The following is a 19740-nucleotide window of genomic DNA, read 5'->3' on the forward strand; positions in this document are numbered from 1 at the left end:
AAAAATAAATATACAAAAGTTTGATAAATGAAAAATCACTTGGTTTCATCAATACGGTTTTGATAAATAATCAAAAAAAAAAAAAAAAACAAATAAATGTAACATCAAACGAGAAGAAAGAAAAAAAAATTTTTTTATCGTTGAATGGCGGTAGAGTTAAAACACTCAACTATATCCGCAATGATTCTGCGACTAGTGTATATAAATAAATGCCAAAAGTTGGTATGACGATGGTGTAGTTGCTGCCACGCGGTCTGCAACATCTTGGTCGTCGTTGTGATCATCATTATCATCATCATCATCATCACCACCGTCTCGAATATTTTTACAATTTAGTTTCTCTATCACTCCCATTAACATTTGCATATAATGTAGTTTTATTTATATATTTTTTAAAATTCACAATGTGTAATGAGATATTGAGAGTATGTATGTTGGTATGAAATACATTAAACACAACCTTTGGGGCAAATAAACGCGTCGAGAAATGTTGCACGTAGACAGTTGGGCACATTGGAACGTCGCCCGAAGTCGAGACCCGTTTTCATCCTATACTCTATATACTCTTTACCCGGTGCAGGTGCTTCCGTGGTGTATCTCGAGCCAACATACTTGTTTCATTTTTTTTTTTTTTTTTAATTTACTTTTTTATTTCACTTTAACACACACACTAGTCAAGAGTATTTTTGTGCATGCTACATAATTTTTAACTCAAATTATTCACGGTTCAAATAATAAAATATATACAAAAAGAAAAAAGAAATTTAATAATTTTTAAATTAATTCAGTGTTTTACAGAATCATCGTATTTTAAAAATATATATTTTTTTTTTTCGTATTTCTATATCATATGTATTTATTGGAAATTGATAAATTTAAATTTAGATAGAAATTTTTTATATTTATAATATATAATTTACATTTATATTTAATTAATTGTTGTCATATGATAATTTAAATGTAAAATTATCAATAAAATTATCATTTAATATAATTTTATATTTTTTAAATTGTGACATTATCATTGATACTTTGGAATTTATTTTAAATAATATAAAAATATATCTTAATTTTTTTTTTAAAATAGACAAATAGTTATAATTTTATTTTTCAATTTGTTCATTTGATGGAGGTTTTTTTTTTTTTTTCGAAAATTATTTAGAAATGAAAAAATATAAATTAAAATCATGGTGTGGAGGAATTTAGATGGGAGGAGATTGTTTATTTGTTGAGATATAAAGGAGGTATCGAAAACTGGTGTAAATGTTTATAAAACCAGTTTTAATATGTACATATATATAAAATCTTTAAATCGCCATAAATGGTACCACGTTTGCAATTCTTTTTTTTATCATTTAAAAATATATATATGCTTCAACTAGTTTTCTAATATGATACTTTTACATTTGACTATATAGATACTTATATTTTTTTATATATATTTTTATTTCTTTCACTCATCACTTATCCCTTTCGACCTTATATCCTTTTATTATTTTAACAACAGACATTTATATTTTATTTTTCTTCATCTCAATCAAAACTGTCCATTCGAATCCTCACATGTCATTCTTCGTGGCTCAATAATTGTATTTTTAACACTAAAGTGCCGACCATAAAAATTTCTTTCAAAATAAAAACCTCAAATTTATATAACTATTATACTGGTATTTGAAATAAAAAAAAACAAATTTTACTTTTAATTTATAAAAAATTAATTAAATTGCTGAGTTGAAAAATAAATTTATTTTTTTATTTTGTTTCATTGTTCACGTACTTGTAAATTAATTAATAAAAAAAAAAAATAATCATAATAAATAATGCAGATGCGTTGAGAGAGAATGATTACAATTGAGACAATTACTGCATGCATACACATACGTTGCTCTAAATTTGACGCATGACAAGTGTGACAAGTCTTGAAATATGTCAAATTATCATCTCGTTGATTTTAATTTAATTTAAATTAACCTAGTATTTTTTTTACACTTGTTTCTTTAATTTATTTATATTTATTTTTTCAATTTGCTAATTTTTCTTTCTTTTTTTTAATTTTATTACTTGTTAAAAATCATGATGACCCTGATTATTATTATTATTATTTATTATCTGATTTTAAATATATAAAACGAAAAAAAAAATAAAAACATGAGCATTATGTCTGTAAGATATTTGCAAAATTCCAGTTATAAAAGATTTATCAACATCGGCTATTTTATTTGATGTATTTAAAAACTAATTGACTAGCACTTGTCTGATTAAATTGAAATAAACCAGATTTTAATGAGATGATTTTAAACAAGTTAACTCATGTATATCTTGATGGCATATATAAAATCCTGATTTTTTTAGCAAGATAATATTCTATTTTTTTTTAATTTTTAAACTACAAGAATCAACTAATTTTATGTTTTTTTATTTTTTCAATTTTGATTGAGCTTTGGATTTAGTCAATTTATCTGTCAATCAACTTTATCCATTTAACATGTTTAACTATACTAAACTTTAGTCTGATTGTTTATCCAATAAAAAAAAACCATAAAAATATTGAGTACTAAAATAAATTTGATACCCCCTTAACAGTAAATTTTTCAAAACAAGTAAAACCGTTTTTCATGATATTTTTTTCCGTCCATTTTATACAATACATAAATTTTTGCATAAACATGAAGATCACAAAATATTTCATACTCACTAACCATTACCATAATCAATGTTGAAAATAAAAAAAATAGTAACTTTGACATCAACAAAAGTGTGTGCCAAAATTTATCATAAAACAAAAACAAGAAAAAATATATAGAAACTTTATATACAAAAGACAAATGATGAAGGTTGTTAGAGACATTCAATCTTGTCACGAAAAAAAAAGTAAAATAAAACTAAGAAAAGAAACGAGGAAGAGAATAAAAAATAAATAAATAAAAAAATCAAAGAGGGTGAATAAAAAATTGTATAAAAAGAAAAAAAAAAGATTGAAAACGATCGGATTATGGTTGAGGAACTGGGCGGTGAATCGAGTCTTGGTTGCCCATAAAATCGTCACTGTGGCCAGTATATCCAATCACTAAATAAACCGAGCCAACCCAAGAGTCACACTAACCACTCTTTTACTCTCTCAACATGATTCAAAATAATAATAATAATAATAATAAATGATGGGGATTATACATAACTCAAAAGAACAAAAAAATATATGAAAAAAAGCTGAATTTTGCCCAAGGGATATCAGTTATAAGCCATTTTTCTTTAATATTTATTTATGTCGAGTCTAATTGGGTTAGATGAACAGCGCATGGATAGTCCAATTTCCATAAAAATATGAAATACCATAAGTTTATATCTCAAATTTACTTTGGTAGTTTAAAAAAAAAAAATACACAAAGTTCTAAGTGATTAACCGATGACCGCACGGAATTTTCTTTCAAAAGTAATTTTATAAAAATAAAAAAAAAATATTCTTAAAACTTTTTGATCGTTTAATGAACTGACTTACTCTACCTGAATAAATTGTATCGACTTTTTACTATTACATCATTTAATTCATTAATGAGTTTGACTTTTTTTTTTCTCGTATTTTTACAACTATATAGAGTTGAATGAATAATTCACGAACAGCTCAACTACCTTCGACATTTGAATGTTTTATGTTTTTTTTTCGTTTAAGTCGTTTTTCATTGTTCTAATGTCTTTTTTTGTACCAAGTATAAACCATTGGAAAAGTGTCAAAGTAATCAATCGAGAATAAAGACAAACTGATGCTGTTAAAAAGAAAAATAATAGAACCAAAAAAAAAAAATATATTAAAACAAGAAGAAGAAGAAGAAGAAGAAAAAGTACATTCGAGTCACGAAACTCGAGATGTGCCTGAATGACTGCAAGTCTCAGTAAAACACAAAACACAAGTTGATTTGGGGACACACAGTTGTAAAGACACACCGACATATAGTCCAGACTTGTTCGTTATAGTTTCGACATTGGGGTTATATATCGTTTTAGGATTCACCAAACGACCAACACACCAAAACAAGGATAAAATTACACTGTACCTTTTATATAAAGTTTATCCTTTAGGTTGTTGTATTATTTCTCTCTTCATTTTAATACACAAAAATGTTGCAACAATGTCACAGTTAACTACTGAAGAAAAGGCAATGTACACTTTCATATACGATCAAGTGTTAATGCATATATATGTAGTCTATCCTTTAGATCTAAGTGTTCTTATTTACTGTCACCACAAATCTCAAATTTCTAGAGACAAGTTTAATGTTATGTTTGTTGTTGTTGTTGTTTAGGTTGCTGTTGTTGTTTGAAGCTTTTTTTTTTTTTACTTTGTACATACACTTAATTACAAATGTTTGGAAATTTAGGTAATATGCAATCAGTGTCATTTGTACTTGACTTTGTAAACAAAGATTTTTTAATTTAATAAAAAATTTATATATTCTTTTGTAGTTTTGGAAAATTGATAAAAAATTTATAGAGCTCTTAATGGATTATATAATAAATGATTTAATGAGAACTTTTATTTAAATGAAAAATAAAAAATTAAGTTTTATTTTAATTTATTATTTAAATATAAAAAAGTTTTAAGATTTGTTGAATTTTTAATAATTTTTTATATTAAGTGTTATTTAAAGTCGTATAAAAGTTTTTTTCAAGATTGTAATGATAAAATTCAATTACAACATTGTGGAGTAGTCAATTGTCATTTACAAAAGTGTGATTAAAGAAATAAAGTAGATAAAAATAAAATTGAATGAACAAAGAAAAGATGGAACAATGATATATAATCATGATTCCAGATTTTAAATTTTATTTTGTTAGAAGGAATTTTATTTTTTTATTATTATTGTATGTTATTTATATTTAAAAAAATATTTATTTATTTATTTTTTGTTGGATTTTTAAGTTCAAATGTTATCCCTCATCTTGAAAATTTACAGTTCGTTGAGTTTCAGCGGGAGGTCAATACAAGAGTATTGAGTGAAACTGGATTTCTGATTCTGATTCATTGTCTTCGAGATTGGTTATTTCATCAAGTACTTCCACAATCCAATATAAATCAAGTGGACTTGTTTAATCCTCTATATTTGTTGTCATAAAACTCAACTATAACTATCCCTTGTCTCAACATTTTTTTTTTTTTTTCAAATAAAGAAACCAATAATAACGTACAAAAAAAATAAAATAAACTTTTTCATATAAATTAGTTATTTTAATTTTATCATTAAACTAAAAAAATATTTTAATACTGTATTCAATAAAAAAAACATCTATATTTCATGGTAATTATATTTTTTAAAAATTAGAAACAAAAAATAAAATAAATACTCATCAATTTATAGAAAAAAAAAAACCCTCTGCACATGAGTGTTAAGATAAAATATTATATATTTATAAATATAAAAAAAATAATATTTAAATAAATAATAAAATAAGAATATAAATTTTTTTTCAAGGTGAATGTTTAAAGCACATTGGAACGATAAGCAAATAAAATGTAAAAAAAAAATAAATAAAAAATAAAAACGACAAGTATAAGAAGGGCCCTCATCGTTACTCATGAGCGGGAGGACAGACCCCATCTTGCCATGTTTCTTCATTGACTCTTACAAACATTTATTTAAAAAAATATCACACGAAAAAATAAAATAAAATCAAAGTTATAAATAAAATAAAAAATTATAATTATACACATGTTGGTATTGGTTGAATTTTATCAGTTGGTAATGAGACTTGTTATTTTAAAAAAAAATTATTTACATATATTATATTTAGTAGTATTTATTTAAAAAGTAACAATAATATAGTAAAAAAAAAAAAAATGTCAAATAAATCTGACAACATGATATAAAATAACTTTAGTCATGATGTATATATATATAAATTCATCAAGGCATGTAAAACCATGTAAATATCAAATACCAACAATTTAATGTTTTCGATTGGTCGATATCATTGTCCACCTACTATCACTGACCTCCTGGGGTCTATGACTCTACCAGGCTTATGTACTTTTACGAGTTTCTCTATATAACATGGAAAATTACGGTAAAGAAAAAAAAAAAAAAAAAAATCACAGTCATGTGTGTGACATTTAGTGTAACACCAATTTAAATTAAAAGCTATAAATTAAAATACAATTAATCTTTTGTGTATAAATTTTTCACTGTCTTTTATACATACAACTATTAAAAAAATAAATTTATAATTTGAAAAAAGAATCTATATATAATTATTTAAGCTTTTTATAAATTTGTGCTTTAAAAATATATAAATTTAACATTTAAATTAAATGTTAAATTACTTTAATATATAAAAAAGAAAATAATGTATGTATATAAAATTTGAGTGATGAGTATTTTTTATAGATATGCGTGCAATGTATGCATTACCAAGTGTTGCTTTAATATGGTCGAGTAAATGTTGTAGTAAATAATGCGTGGGTGTTGGCACGTAAAGTGCGTATGGAGACGGGACCACCCGTGGTCAGTGGTTATCGGACTGTCAGGACCACCGTTGGGATTTCTACTGTTTTTTTTTTTTTATCATTTAAAATCATTTTTATATATATTTATTAATAATTTTGATGATAACAATACACGTGTTCAAAGTAATCATTATAAAACAATAAAAATTGATTATTTATTTCAATAATAATTTTCATATTTAATTAATAAAGAAAAAAAAATATTTTGTATAATATGAATTTATAAAAAATAATATATATTATCAAAGTTGTTATGTCATAAATAAATCTTGAAATTTACCTTATAAATTTACATGTAAAAAATTCAACTTTTTTGTTGTTTTATTTACATGAATAATAAATATGTTTTATTATTATAATAAATAGGTATATATCAATGATATTAAATACATAAAATTTCCATGACAAAATGTCATTCAAGAGTACTTCGGTATCCCGACATGGTGGTCCCCCCTCAGTTATTTTTTTATTTTTTTATTCTCTCAAGATGACATGGTAGAATAAGAGCAATTTCTTTTGTCGTAATCGATCGGTCTGAATATCGATCACAGACTTGTATTATATACTCTGACTGATATAAAACATTAATTTTATTTATTCTATACCACAATATTTTATATATATAATTTTTTTTTTTTTATGAGCTATTAACTTATTTTAAATAACAACGAACTGAAAAAAAAAAATAGAAAAAATAAAAGTTAAAAAAACAAATAATAAATTATTTCGTTTTACTATTTTTTTTTTTTTTTTTTATTGTCTACTGTCGTTAGTTAAAAACATGCATATGTGCTTCGACAATTCCCCAATCGATCATCCTATGAAAACAATTCAAAACTATAGTTGTATAAATTTTTTGTTATTATTACACTTTTTTAAAAAAATATAAAACCTGTACCGTAAATTTTCCGGTATATAGATTTAAAAAAAAAAAATATAGATGGATGTAAAATTTGTCGGCACTTGGGAGTCACTTGATGCTTCAGTAGGATAATAATATAAATTGGTAGCACACCCGCTGTGTTGCTTAGTGTTGTACAAATACTTTGGTCTAAAAAAAAAATATTCAATAGGCTCATAGACATTAAAATATATATCCAGGTGAATTCTTCGGACACTGAGGTGCGAACTCACTCCTGGAAATCTTTTGTAATATTTTTATTTTTACTATTCTCTTTTTTTTTTATTTTTTTTATTGTTAAAAAAATTTATATTTCCTCAAAATGTATAATACTCATTGATGGATACAGGTATCGTCAGATGACCACCCATCATGTTGATATACTTGTCTTTTTTTTTTTACTCTTATTAAAAGTTAAAAATTAATAATTTATTAAATTGCAATGTGGATATTTCGTTGATCTTTTTAAATAATAATTTAGTTAAAATTTCAGTCAGAAATATATATAAAGGGTGACTATGATGTTTTAAATTTCTCAGTGATATATATATACGAAAATACACATGAGAGAGAATAATAAAATAAAATGAAAAATAAAATTGAGAAAAAAATAAAATAAAATTCGTTGCAATATCCGGGGTTATGTCGCTACCCTCCGGCGAAATGTTACACAAGCAGTACTTGTAAAAACAGAAAAAAATAAATAAATAAAATAAATGAAATAAAATGAGATACACGTCTGCATGGCTATATGTTGTTAAACACTGTATATATATATACCTTTTGATGTATATATACGTACATATATTGTAAAAAAATTTTGAAAATGAATTCAATTACATTCACAGCGATGAAGCAAACAGATTTGCCTGAACGAAAGACTCCCGACATGAAGCCGATTAATCTCATCCGGTTAAGTTCAATGCGAACACAAAGATTGAATAATAAATAAGTAAATAAATAAATATATAAATTATAATAATAATAATAATATAAATTATTATTATTATTATATTATTTGTGTTTTATTAATTAAAAATGATATTTTAATTACAAAACGAAATGTATAAATTTGAATCGAAATATTAAATATTAAATTTTTTTTTTATTTGTTAATTTTCATATCGAGCTCATTAATTTGTATTTCATTTTTCGAAATTAATATACATAATTATATCTGCGAATGTATATCTGTTTTTTTTTTTTAAATTCTCGATAAAATTATTTTCAAAAAATAAAAAAATTACTATTAAATTTCATAAAGAAAAAAATTGTTTATAAGTATTTTTTTTTTTTCAATTGAAAATATATTTATAAACAATAATTGATTTTCAGTTTTAAAAAAAAATAAAAATATTATATACAAGAGTGTGATGTATTTGACATGCGTGAAAAGAAAAAAAAAATTAATTATTAAATGAACAAATGAAGATGATGAATAAAAAATAAAATAAATTAATTTTTGATATTCCCAAGGCTGAATGTCACTGGGTTTTTCACAGTGGATTATACTCGTTTTATTTTAATGTAAAAATACATGCAAAAAGTGTTGATGAAAGTGTTTGGTATGTTTGAAAATTCTGAGAATATAAATTTTATATATATACCCACGAATTGGCAAGATATATTGCCAATTCGTTTTGTAAAAATTTTGGTTACTGTCTACAGTACTCGATTTTATTTGAAATATTTTTGTAGTATACTCAGTTTTTATTTAACATAATAAATTCATGTTAGTACATACATATATATGTCTGGCAATTGGACCTTTTCACAACCCTAGAAGTTATTTACTTTCACACCGCGAATATATATTTTGAAATATTTTAAATCCAACGTGATTTCTTATTTAACAGTGAAAGCTGTTTTTTTTTTTAAATACTCATATTATATAAAATTAATTTAAACACTCAATTAATAATAATAATAAAATTTAAAATTAATTAAGACGTATGTTTTTTCATGATAACCCTTTTTATCTTCATTAATTAAGAAAAATTAAAATTAACAACTCAAAAATATGATATTTTAAATTTTATAATGTATTAAACTTGAAAAATAAAACAAACATTTTAAAAATAATAAAATGATAAATAAAGAAAGATTTTTTTAAACAAAATTATACCGAGTTAAAGTAAAACCGCACATAAAAACAAAAAAAAAAAAAAAAAAAAACTCGAGTTGAGATTTTCCAACGCAAAGAGAAAAAGATGAGAAAGAGTAAAAGTTTTTCCACTGGTATGGTTTTTTATCCCTGGAGGCCCTGGACTCTGTTGATGCTGTTTGTTTCAACTGTGTTTTACGTTAACTGGACCGCTAGCAGGATGATGATTATGATAGGTAGATGAAGGGAAAATATAATAGAGAGGGAAATAAAGATAGTACATAGTTCAACTTGAAGTAAAAGCTTGAAGTCGTAGCCCCATGTCAGGGGCACGCTCAACCCTGAGGCCAAAATAGATTACGAGTATATGAACAAAAAAAATAAAATAAAAACGTGATCTGTGCTTTTGCGTGAATCTCAATTCTTATACTATATATACACATAGCCTCGTAAAAATAAAAATATAATATATAAAGTTCTTTGTTCATTCAATGGCACGTGCGTATGACCCTTCATTTTTTTTATTCACCAGCCTCGATGGCAATTGTACTATAATTTTTTAAATATATTTCCAAAATCATAACTAAAAAAAAAAAAGCTACTCTAAATTTACAAAAATATCCAATCGAATTTAATATACAAAACTAATTTGTTCAATTAAGAAAATAAAAGAGGGAGAGAGATAAAAATTTTCAGAAGAAATAACAGTTGATTAGTTACTTTTTTTTTTCTTTCAAGATGAATTTATCGTAGTCATACCATTGATCCATCTCGATAAATCGATTGACCCGATGATGATGATGATGGGTGAGTCTTCATCACGACGTTTGAGTCCCGCCTACTTGAATCGACGATCCCATCATCAACAATTTATAAATGACGAAATAGTAAATAACATGTATTACAAATTGTTTGAATAACAATGTCATACAGTCAACAATAGACCACTGATTTAACTGATACAAAATTGACAGTATTATATACAAAAAAAAAAATAAATGAAAACTCATCTTGTAATTTTTTGATATATAAATTTTGATTGATCCAGAATGGCAAAAGAATTTTTGGCATTGAAGAAAAAAAGATGTATAAACTTCCAAATGGTAAATCTACCTGACAATGATTGAAGAATAATAGTATTACCAAAAAAAAATTCAAAAAGTTAAAACGTTGATATCGATACATACAAAAATAAAAAGAGGTTATCTGTCTACCAGTAAAAAATAGATATTGGAAAACTGACATTATTTTTCATGGTGATATCTTTTAGTGCATTTGAAATAAAAATAAAAGAGAAAACAGATTTGCAAAGAATATAAAAAATAAAATAAAAAAAATGACAATGCTCATTGCATAACTTTTAAAAACTTGTATTGCCTTAAAACAATATCGAGCAGGAAATAAGAAACACCACACCTTCTCTATACATTTTTTCCTTCGCAAATTTAATTTTTTTTTTTTTGATGTCTATCATGATATTTGATCTCTTTTGGCGCATCTAAATACCGGAACGAATTAACGATTCATTAAGTCTTTCGTGTCGCTACTTATGTACGCTTGATTAATCTCATATTTATATTAGAACATTTTTTTTTTTTTTTTTTTTTCATAAAATAAAATAAATAACAATGAAAAAAAATAATAATAGAAAATTGAAATATATAGTATTTTTAAATTACAATAAAATCAATGAAAAAAAAAAAAAAAAGAAACAAATTAGTTGATATATATTGTTATTACAGGGGAGAAATAAATAAAAAAATAAAATAAGTGGGATTTATGTGTTTGAAAAAGAGGGAGGGTAAGAAGAGGGGCAAGATGAGAAAACAATTTAGTGATTTGCGATGGTCGTCAAAACCGTGTCGAAGTGTACATGACTGGGGCAAAAATAAGCCGCAATTTTCTGGTCGACATAACATACACATATATATACTGGACGTTTATTGAAGGGAGCGATGAGAGGAGTATGAGGAAAAAAAAAAAAGAAAGAAACAGGGAGAATTAAGCCCTGTTATTCGTGCAATAACAATGGCACAAAACGGCACGATTGATCCCTTCTTTCTGATCACAGGTATCTGCTAGATTGATTCAAGAAAAAATCAAAAAAAAAAAAAAAATTAAACAAAAAAAAAAGTAAAACGATTGAAACGAATCAAATGAATGATCTTTATTTATACACTTACTCGAGTATTTTATATTTCTGTCAATTGTCAAGGGAATAAAAGAATTTTTTTTTTTTTTTTAAATATTATATTTACCGTTTTATTTTGAACTTAATATATCTATCAAATTTTTTTTTTTATCCTATAGAAGCATGATTATTTAATAGAAATATTTATATAAGCTTAATCAATTTACAAGAAAAAATAAAAATCTTTTATTTCTATTAAAACAAAATTATTTAATAAAAATATTTATAAAATTCTATGAAAATAATTTAAAACTTAATTTTATAAATTGCATGTTTTGAAAATTTTTTTTGCATAAAATACCAATAGGAATTTGAAAAGCTTGAAATAAAAAAAAAATCATAAATTTCATGATTCAATGGGATTAAAATTGAAGCGAATATTTTACATTTGTATTTTTTTTTTTTAATTTTTTTTTATGTTTTTCCTTTCAAGTGAGCATGAATGAAATTAAAAAAACGTTTATATCACAAGGCACTTGGTATGTGTACAGTCAAAAGCAAACAAAATGTCTGAGTGGTACGTTTGATATTTTATTAAGCTGTATATGAAAAAACTGGGAAAAAAAAAAAAAAAATTATAAAATTATGCATTCACTGTAATATAGTAGGTTATTATGATATGTTGTTGACGTATATAAAACTTGTACAATGAATGTAAAAAAAAATTAATATTATATTTGAAACAAAAAAAAAAAAAATTAAGCTACAAGTATAAATTTGTTTGAAAATGCATTTGTTAAAAAAAAAAAAATATATATATAAATGGTATTATACGACGCGTGATGACCGTCTGTTTACACAGTAAATATATCAATGAATTTACGATCGCTTGCAAACAGATCTTCGTCGGGGAATGTGTTCGCGAACTTCCATGCCGCGACGTACTATTAATTCTTTCGCAGATGGAAAGTGTTGTATATACGTTAACGAGGCCACATCCTGTGAAGAACATGTTTTTTTTTTTATTTATTTTTATTTTTTTCTTCTTAATTTTGTTTTTTATTTATTTATTTTTGTTCATTGCCGAGTGTAAAACGTTTGATACTTTCTTATATAGTTCGTTAAAATTATCAAGAAATAACTTGAATTACAATTTGTGATAATTGTTAATTATTATTATTATAGCTTAAACAGCGTGAACATAATTTTTAATGTTTATTGATATTGCTATGTACTATTTTAATAATATCCCTATTTTTTTTTTTGAATTAAATTTAGAAATAACGTAAATTTTCAGTTGATAAATAAATTGATTAATTTTATTATTCAGTTGGCTGAATTATTTTTTTCAGTGTATTGATAAATACATAATAGCAAATTTGTATAAATGAGCAAATAATAATACCCATCGATTTCATTGAATTTTGAGTATTAAATTTAATCCACGTCACTCAAAGTACCTTTATTATAATTTTATATTTTTGATTGAAGAACGAGAGATGTTTGGCAATATATATTTATTTTTTTTTTTCATTCGTCCCTTCAGTTCCGGCTTTGAGCCTTTGGTATATATAAATATAAGCAAATGCTTGTGTTGCAAAATGGCACGTCTAACCGTCAAAGGTTGAAGGAGCAAAAGAAGAAGAGGGTGATAGACAAAAATAAATAAAAAAAACAGGGTGATAGAAGTAAAAAAGAATTTTAAAATGCTGAGAATGCAAAATAGGTGCATCGATTTATATCATGCTTCATATTTTTCAAGGAAATATCAAGCTTGATACATTGATCTTTTATTTTTTTATAGTAGTTTATTTACTAGCATTATTTTAATTTTCTTGTTTCGCAATATTTCATGGTTATACTATGACATTAATAACCATTGATAAATTGCCATTGACCATTGACCAAAAAAAATAAAATAACAATAAATATTTTATAAGATTTACCGAAAATATATATACACCAATTTAATATTGAATTCAATTTTGAAATATTCTGTATTTATCTTTTATTCATTTTTTATATTTTTTTTTTTTTTTTTTTTAAATGTACCCTCTGAGTATCTTAAACTCAAGTACATACTCTTGAGCAGGTTGATGGCCAATGTGAATTTCAAATGTACAATTGCATAGATAAATAAATATAAACTTTTGAATTATTTATATTCAAAAAATTACATTATAATTACAATATAAAATAATTAAAAATAATATACTTGCACAGATATTTAGATGAAAATATATATTAGAAAGAAAATTTGTTTTTTTTTTTTTTTTGAATTTTAAAATTTACTTTTTTGGGGTTATTCATATCAGATAGAGTACTTATTATTATATCGAGCTTTTTTTTTTTTTTACAGTGCTTTTCAGTGATCAACAAATATTTGTACTCACTTCAATTCATTCATGGTATATTTACCCTTCAAGATATCCAACTTTGTTTGATCAAATAAAACGATTTGAAATAATAATAAAAAAATTAAAGTACGAAAGAGCTTTAAAAAAGTATAAGAAAAAATAATATTAAAAAAATAAAACAAACAAAACAAAATTGGATTTAAGGATAATTTTTTTCAAAGACAGACAGTGTATTCTTTTTTTTTTTTTTATATCTGTTAGTAAGCTATGTATAGTCTATCTCATTTGTGCCAACATAAATTTACCGATGCCAGTTGTTTATCTGCAAAAGGGTAGTATATATAAGTATTTATCGTCTGGTGAAAATTACTAAAAAGAAATTACCAACTCTCGTAAATACACTCTACTATTTCTTTCACAAAATAATACTCATTACACTTTATCCATATATTCATAAAAAAAAAAAATAATAAACCATCATAAAACCAAAATTTTGCTAAACTGATTTTCGTTTTTTATAAATAAATATATTTTTTTTTTTCTATCATATAAACTTTTTAATTTATTTATCGTTTTTTCGGTTTCTCATGCTGGTTTAAAATTCTTGCAGACAGGTTTACCTCTGTTATCAAATATGTTTAGTTAAAAATTGAAATAAATAAAGATAATTTTTTTACCAAAAAAAAAACGACAACTGTATTCATATATGGGCGGTCTACAGAAGTGAAAACTTTTTTACAAGAATTTTTACGACAAACCGGATGAATATCAAACGATTAAATGATCAATTTGTCATTCTTATCATGAACATTAAATCTGGCGATTAATTAGTAAGATATTATATTTTAAAAATTTTTTTAATTTATGACAAGCATTTAAATTATTTTTTCTTTTAATCTTTTTTTTTTTTTGTTATGACAAGTTTGTTTATGACACTTAATTTTTTTATTTCATCGCGTTTCTATTTGTTTTTTATATTTTCGTTTTAGAGTTGAAGATTGAGGGTTTTTTTTTTTTGACTCCCATGGACCCTAGAACTCAAACATATTTACCTTGAATTTTCTTGAGACAAATCCAAGTACACCCTGGGGATAAATTTGCACTCACAAGAAATACACTACTAAAATCTCAAGTCTAAACCCTTTTTCTATTTTTTTTTCAAAACTTTTTTTGTTCTTTTTACTTGTTTTTTTTTTTTTTATACTTTCCATTATTCGAGTACCACTAATTTTGTCACACGACTTGTAGACACATATATACGAAAATGTCTGGAATCGTAAAGCCCACAGGCAAATTTAAGAAGCGTGTACGCGTTAAAGTTTCAAGTAAAAAAGTTTTTTCTTAAACTTTTACGATCAACTATCTATACATACTATTTTATTTTTTTTTTAAATAGATACTTGGAAGTTTAAAGAAGCAATTCGTCAACTAGTTTCTTATAAAACAAAAAAAAAATATATCTATGTATAAAAGTTTTATAATAATAATTTTTAAAGTTTAATTTTCTTTATTTGAAAAGTAATTATTTAAAAAAAAAATATATATAAATAATCATTCAATACATGGAATATTAAAATAAATACAAAGAGCTATTTACCATAAATATAAAAATATAAAATAAATCAATCACACATCAGAAAATCAATTTAAAATGATGAAAAAAAAAATAAATAATATTTTTATTTTTCATGTAAAGACATCCTATTGTTGTTTATATATATTTCCGGTATCTGAACAAATTTTATGATGAAGCAAACAGTGGCTATTTTATGAGCAGTCTCGTGAGAAAGATGAGTCTCTCTTTTTACTCCAAGTCCCTCAGTAAAATGAAGGGATATTTATTATCCGGGTTAGTGTCACTATATAGTTGGTTACACACACCCGCATTGAAATAACAGAGTGGAAAATGGTTTTAGTATTTATTTATCATAATAATAGTATAACCAATGTCATGCCAGTAAGTGTCTTGTGGTCTAACAAAGTTGATACCAAGTGTTAAATGTATATATTACTCTTACTAGTCTAATATATTAAGCTACAATGTATATTCTCTATTTGTATACAATATTTTTTCATAAAAACATTGTACATTTACTGGTGTCTTAGTCATAAAATAACTTGTACATATATTTTTAAAATTACAAAATATAATCAACAAACTATTCGAATAACTTTTAACAACCCTAAAAAAAAAAAATATTTCTTTTCAAATTTAATAATTGATTAAAATTTCATTAGAGTTTAATTAAATATGCGTGTATATTTAATTTGAAGAAAAAAAAAAAAATAATTAATACTTGTCAATTTGAGATTTAATAAATTAAAAATTCATTGATACTTGTATCGTTTTAATGATGAATAATTATAATTTTCAAAGAAAGATAATTTTTTAAATATTTAATTTAAGAAAATAATGTCTCACGTCAATGAATAATGTGAGTGTCATTGGACTCCCACGACGACAACGACATGATCACAAATTGGTTTCATTGTTAAGTTTTAATGAAAGCGATAACTCGGCACTAGAATTATTATATATATTTGCGTATTAATATTAATACGTGGGTGTTTATGAAAATGTGTATGTAAGCGTGCCGGATTTATCATTGAGGGTTATCAATATATATTATATATTGAAAATTTAAAGGGTATTCAGTAAAATCCAATTACAACCGGGTTAAATGGACATTTTACGTGGCCAAATAATGTCATACATCGATCATTCTGTTGAACAATTAGCAAGAGAGTTAATATACATTTACACCCTCACATATTTCTATATCATAAATTATATAAAAATAATTTTATTTCTTTTTTTTCTTTCTTTCTCTTTATACATTCGGGGGGTTTAAAATAGCGAGATTGTACAGAGCAGTTTATAATAATATGCGGTGGCACATTCGACCCATTTCTTTTTTTTTTTTTTTTCATTATTATTATTAGACACATGGGGGATTTAAACTTTATCCTATTGCGGTTTTATGACGTGACCTTTATTTTTTATAGCTATATACTCATATACATACGCAAGTTTGAATTTTTTTTTTTTTCATTTTTACTGCTTATCATCATCCCTTTGGGTTTTATTAATATTTTCACCATTTTTTTTTATGAATAATAGCAAGGGAGTAATAAATATAAATTGATAATTTTGTTGTAAAATAATTATTTAAAAAAATTTATTTTAATAAACACTAAATAATATTATAATTTAGTTTTTAAAAAATTATCATTTTTTTTTTTTTTTTTAAAAGCAAATATTAATTTATTTATTATTTCGATGATGAAATTATATTTTCTACCAAGTTTTATTTATTTTAAATACTACTGCATAAAAATGATTTATTCGACATTAACTTACAGACTTTAAGTCTCATTAAAACTCAGCCGGTGGGACGAACAAGATGTGTGTTGTTACAACAATCTACCTTCATCTTTCTCATTACCTTTACCTCATCATCGGCCTCTCTTTGCTTTTTTTTTTTTTATTTAATACGCTTGTTTTGTCTTCAATATAACATACAACAAACTTTTAAAGAAAAAAAAAATATCTTTCTTAAATTACAATGCTAAATAAACGAACAAAGATGTAATTATTTGAGCTCATAAAATTTGACTAAAAATTTGTTTATTATGTCTATTTATAAAATAGTTAATGTGACAGTATAGTGTTTTTTTTTTTTTTTTTTTTTTGTTCGACATCAAAATTATATACACACATGTGTATCAAGATTTCTCGCGGTCATTCAAATTCATTCAAATATATCAAATTAACACCTCAAGGGTTTTTTCAAGTATTCAAAAAATAAAAGATTACATTTCTCATTAGTTATTTAAAAAAAAAATATAATATATGATTTATCTTAAAACATTTATATTAATTATAAACAATGTAACACTAATTTAACCTTATTATTTATAAAAAATAATAAAATTTTCATAACAATATAAAAGTTGATTTTTTTTCTTTTTTGAAAAAGTAATAAATATTTTTTGAATTTTTTATTTGGCTATTTATTTTAAAGATGTATTTTTCATCATCATCATAAACTATTTTATTTCTTAATTTTAAAAAATATATCTGAATGATGCCAAACATATAGGTTTAGGTCGGTTTGGGTGTCAGTTAATAATTGGAAAAAGGCCCCTGGTGATTATTTATGTGTACACGCCTGGCGGTCGTTACCTAATTTTTTTTATTTTTATTTGAAATATATCTATATATACAGATGCTAAAGATGAATCTAAACTTTCTTAAATTTTGTACCAGAAGCACCACAGGAAATTATGAACACGAGCCAATTTTTGTATATCTTTAAACAACAAAAAATGACAAAATGACAAAATGCACAAAATTATGCATCCGGTCAAATGTAATATATTTTTTTTAATTTTTTTTCTACCTGGCATTATGCCCATTTTTGATAATATCAAACCGACAAATTATTTGTGATTAATAAATCTCATTAAAATTCAAATTATCCATATTATTATTTTCGTTATCTTCAATAAACATACATTTTTTTTTTCGCCCCAAATCATTTCAAAAATAAAAAAAAAAGCTTTTAATAAATTTTTTTATGAATAAAAAAAAAAAGTATTCAATTTTTTATTTATCAGTTCAATTTAATTTATAAATTAATGATTGAACAAATTTTTTTTATGATAAAACAAATAGAAAAAAAAAAAAATAGATTAAACCTCAATAATTGAATGAAAAAAAAAAATGAAAATAAATAAAAACAAAATAATTTGAATTGCTTTGAGTAATTAAAGATATAAAATGAATATCAACGAATGGTTATTTTTAAAGCTCGTTATCAAATATATATATATATATACTGTTAAACAATAGAGGGAGAGAGAGTTTCAACGTGTGATGCTAACGCCTCGTTAACTATTCCATGTGTGCTGTCTAGTCTATATGTACAATTGCATGCAGGCCGATTGCTAAATGGACAACTATATATATATAGCCAATAATTTATCGGATCGTAAATTTACGCTTTCCCAAATATAATCCTTTCCGGATGTTCACTAGTAAATAATCATAAAAATTTATATAGAGATATATTATATTTATATATTTCACTTGTATATAGTTTTATATCTATCTCTTTTGCCAATTTGTGAGTCTAGAAAATTGTAAGACATTTTTGATATGATCATAACGAGCTAGTAGTATAGTTAATGTTGTACCAACGGATGCTTGACGACGTATCATAAAATGACTATGATTAATAACTACTATATAGATGAATTTTAAAATTTTACATACAGAGTTGATGCAAATTTAGGTTGAGGTTAGTTTTATCATTAAAATACACATGACAAGAAGATATATATATATAAAATGATGTATATATATAAAAATAATATATAATAAACATCGCAGTATACATATATTTTCAAAAGCAAGCAATTTTCATGTACTTGTATGTATACAATTCAGAGCATCATTTGAATTTTACATCAAGTATAACGGTTATGAAAATTAACAAGAAATTCAAAATTATATATTGGTAGTATATTATGAGTTTGTAAAGTTTTATTAATTAATATTTTTTTTCAAATGTCTAGATGAAAATTTAATTTAATTTTCAATTTTATATAATATAAAATTTACATGATAAAAATAAAAATAAAAATTTGTATTTTCCTTTTTTTAAGTAGAAAAAAATTGTTTTCGTCAGACAAATTTAATGAAGGGTTTTTATTAATTATTACTATTATATAAAATCATTTTAAAAA

General features: G+C 23.8%; 1 protein-coding gene across 2 annotated transcripts in view; it reads left to right on the forward strand.

The window, feature by feature from the left end:
• Positions 1-19740, forward strand: part of LOC122854640 (netrin-3-like) — a 74374-nt gene that overhangs the window by 7213 nt on the left and 47421 nt on the right. The window lies entirely within an intron of this gene.

This window comes from Aphidius gifuensis, linkage group LG4, assembly GCF_014905175.1.
Source record: "Aphidius gifuensis isolate YNYX2018 linkage group LG4, ASM1490517v1, whole genome shotgun sequence".
Taxonomy (NCBI): Eukaryota; Metazoa; Arthropoda; class Insecta; order Hymenoptera; family Braconidae; genus Aphidius; species Aphidius gifuensis.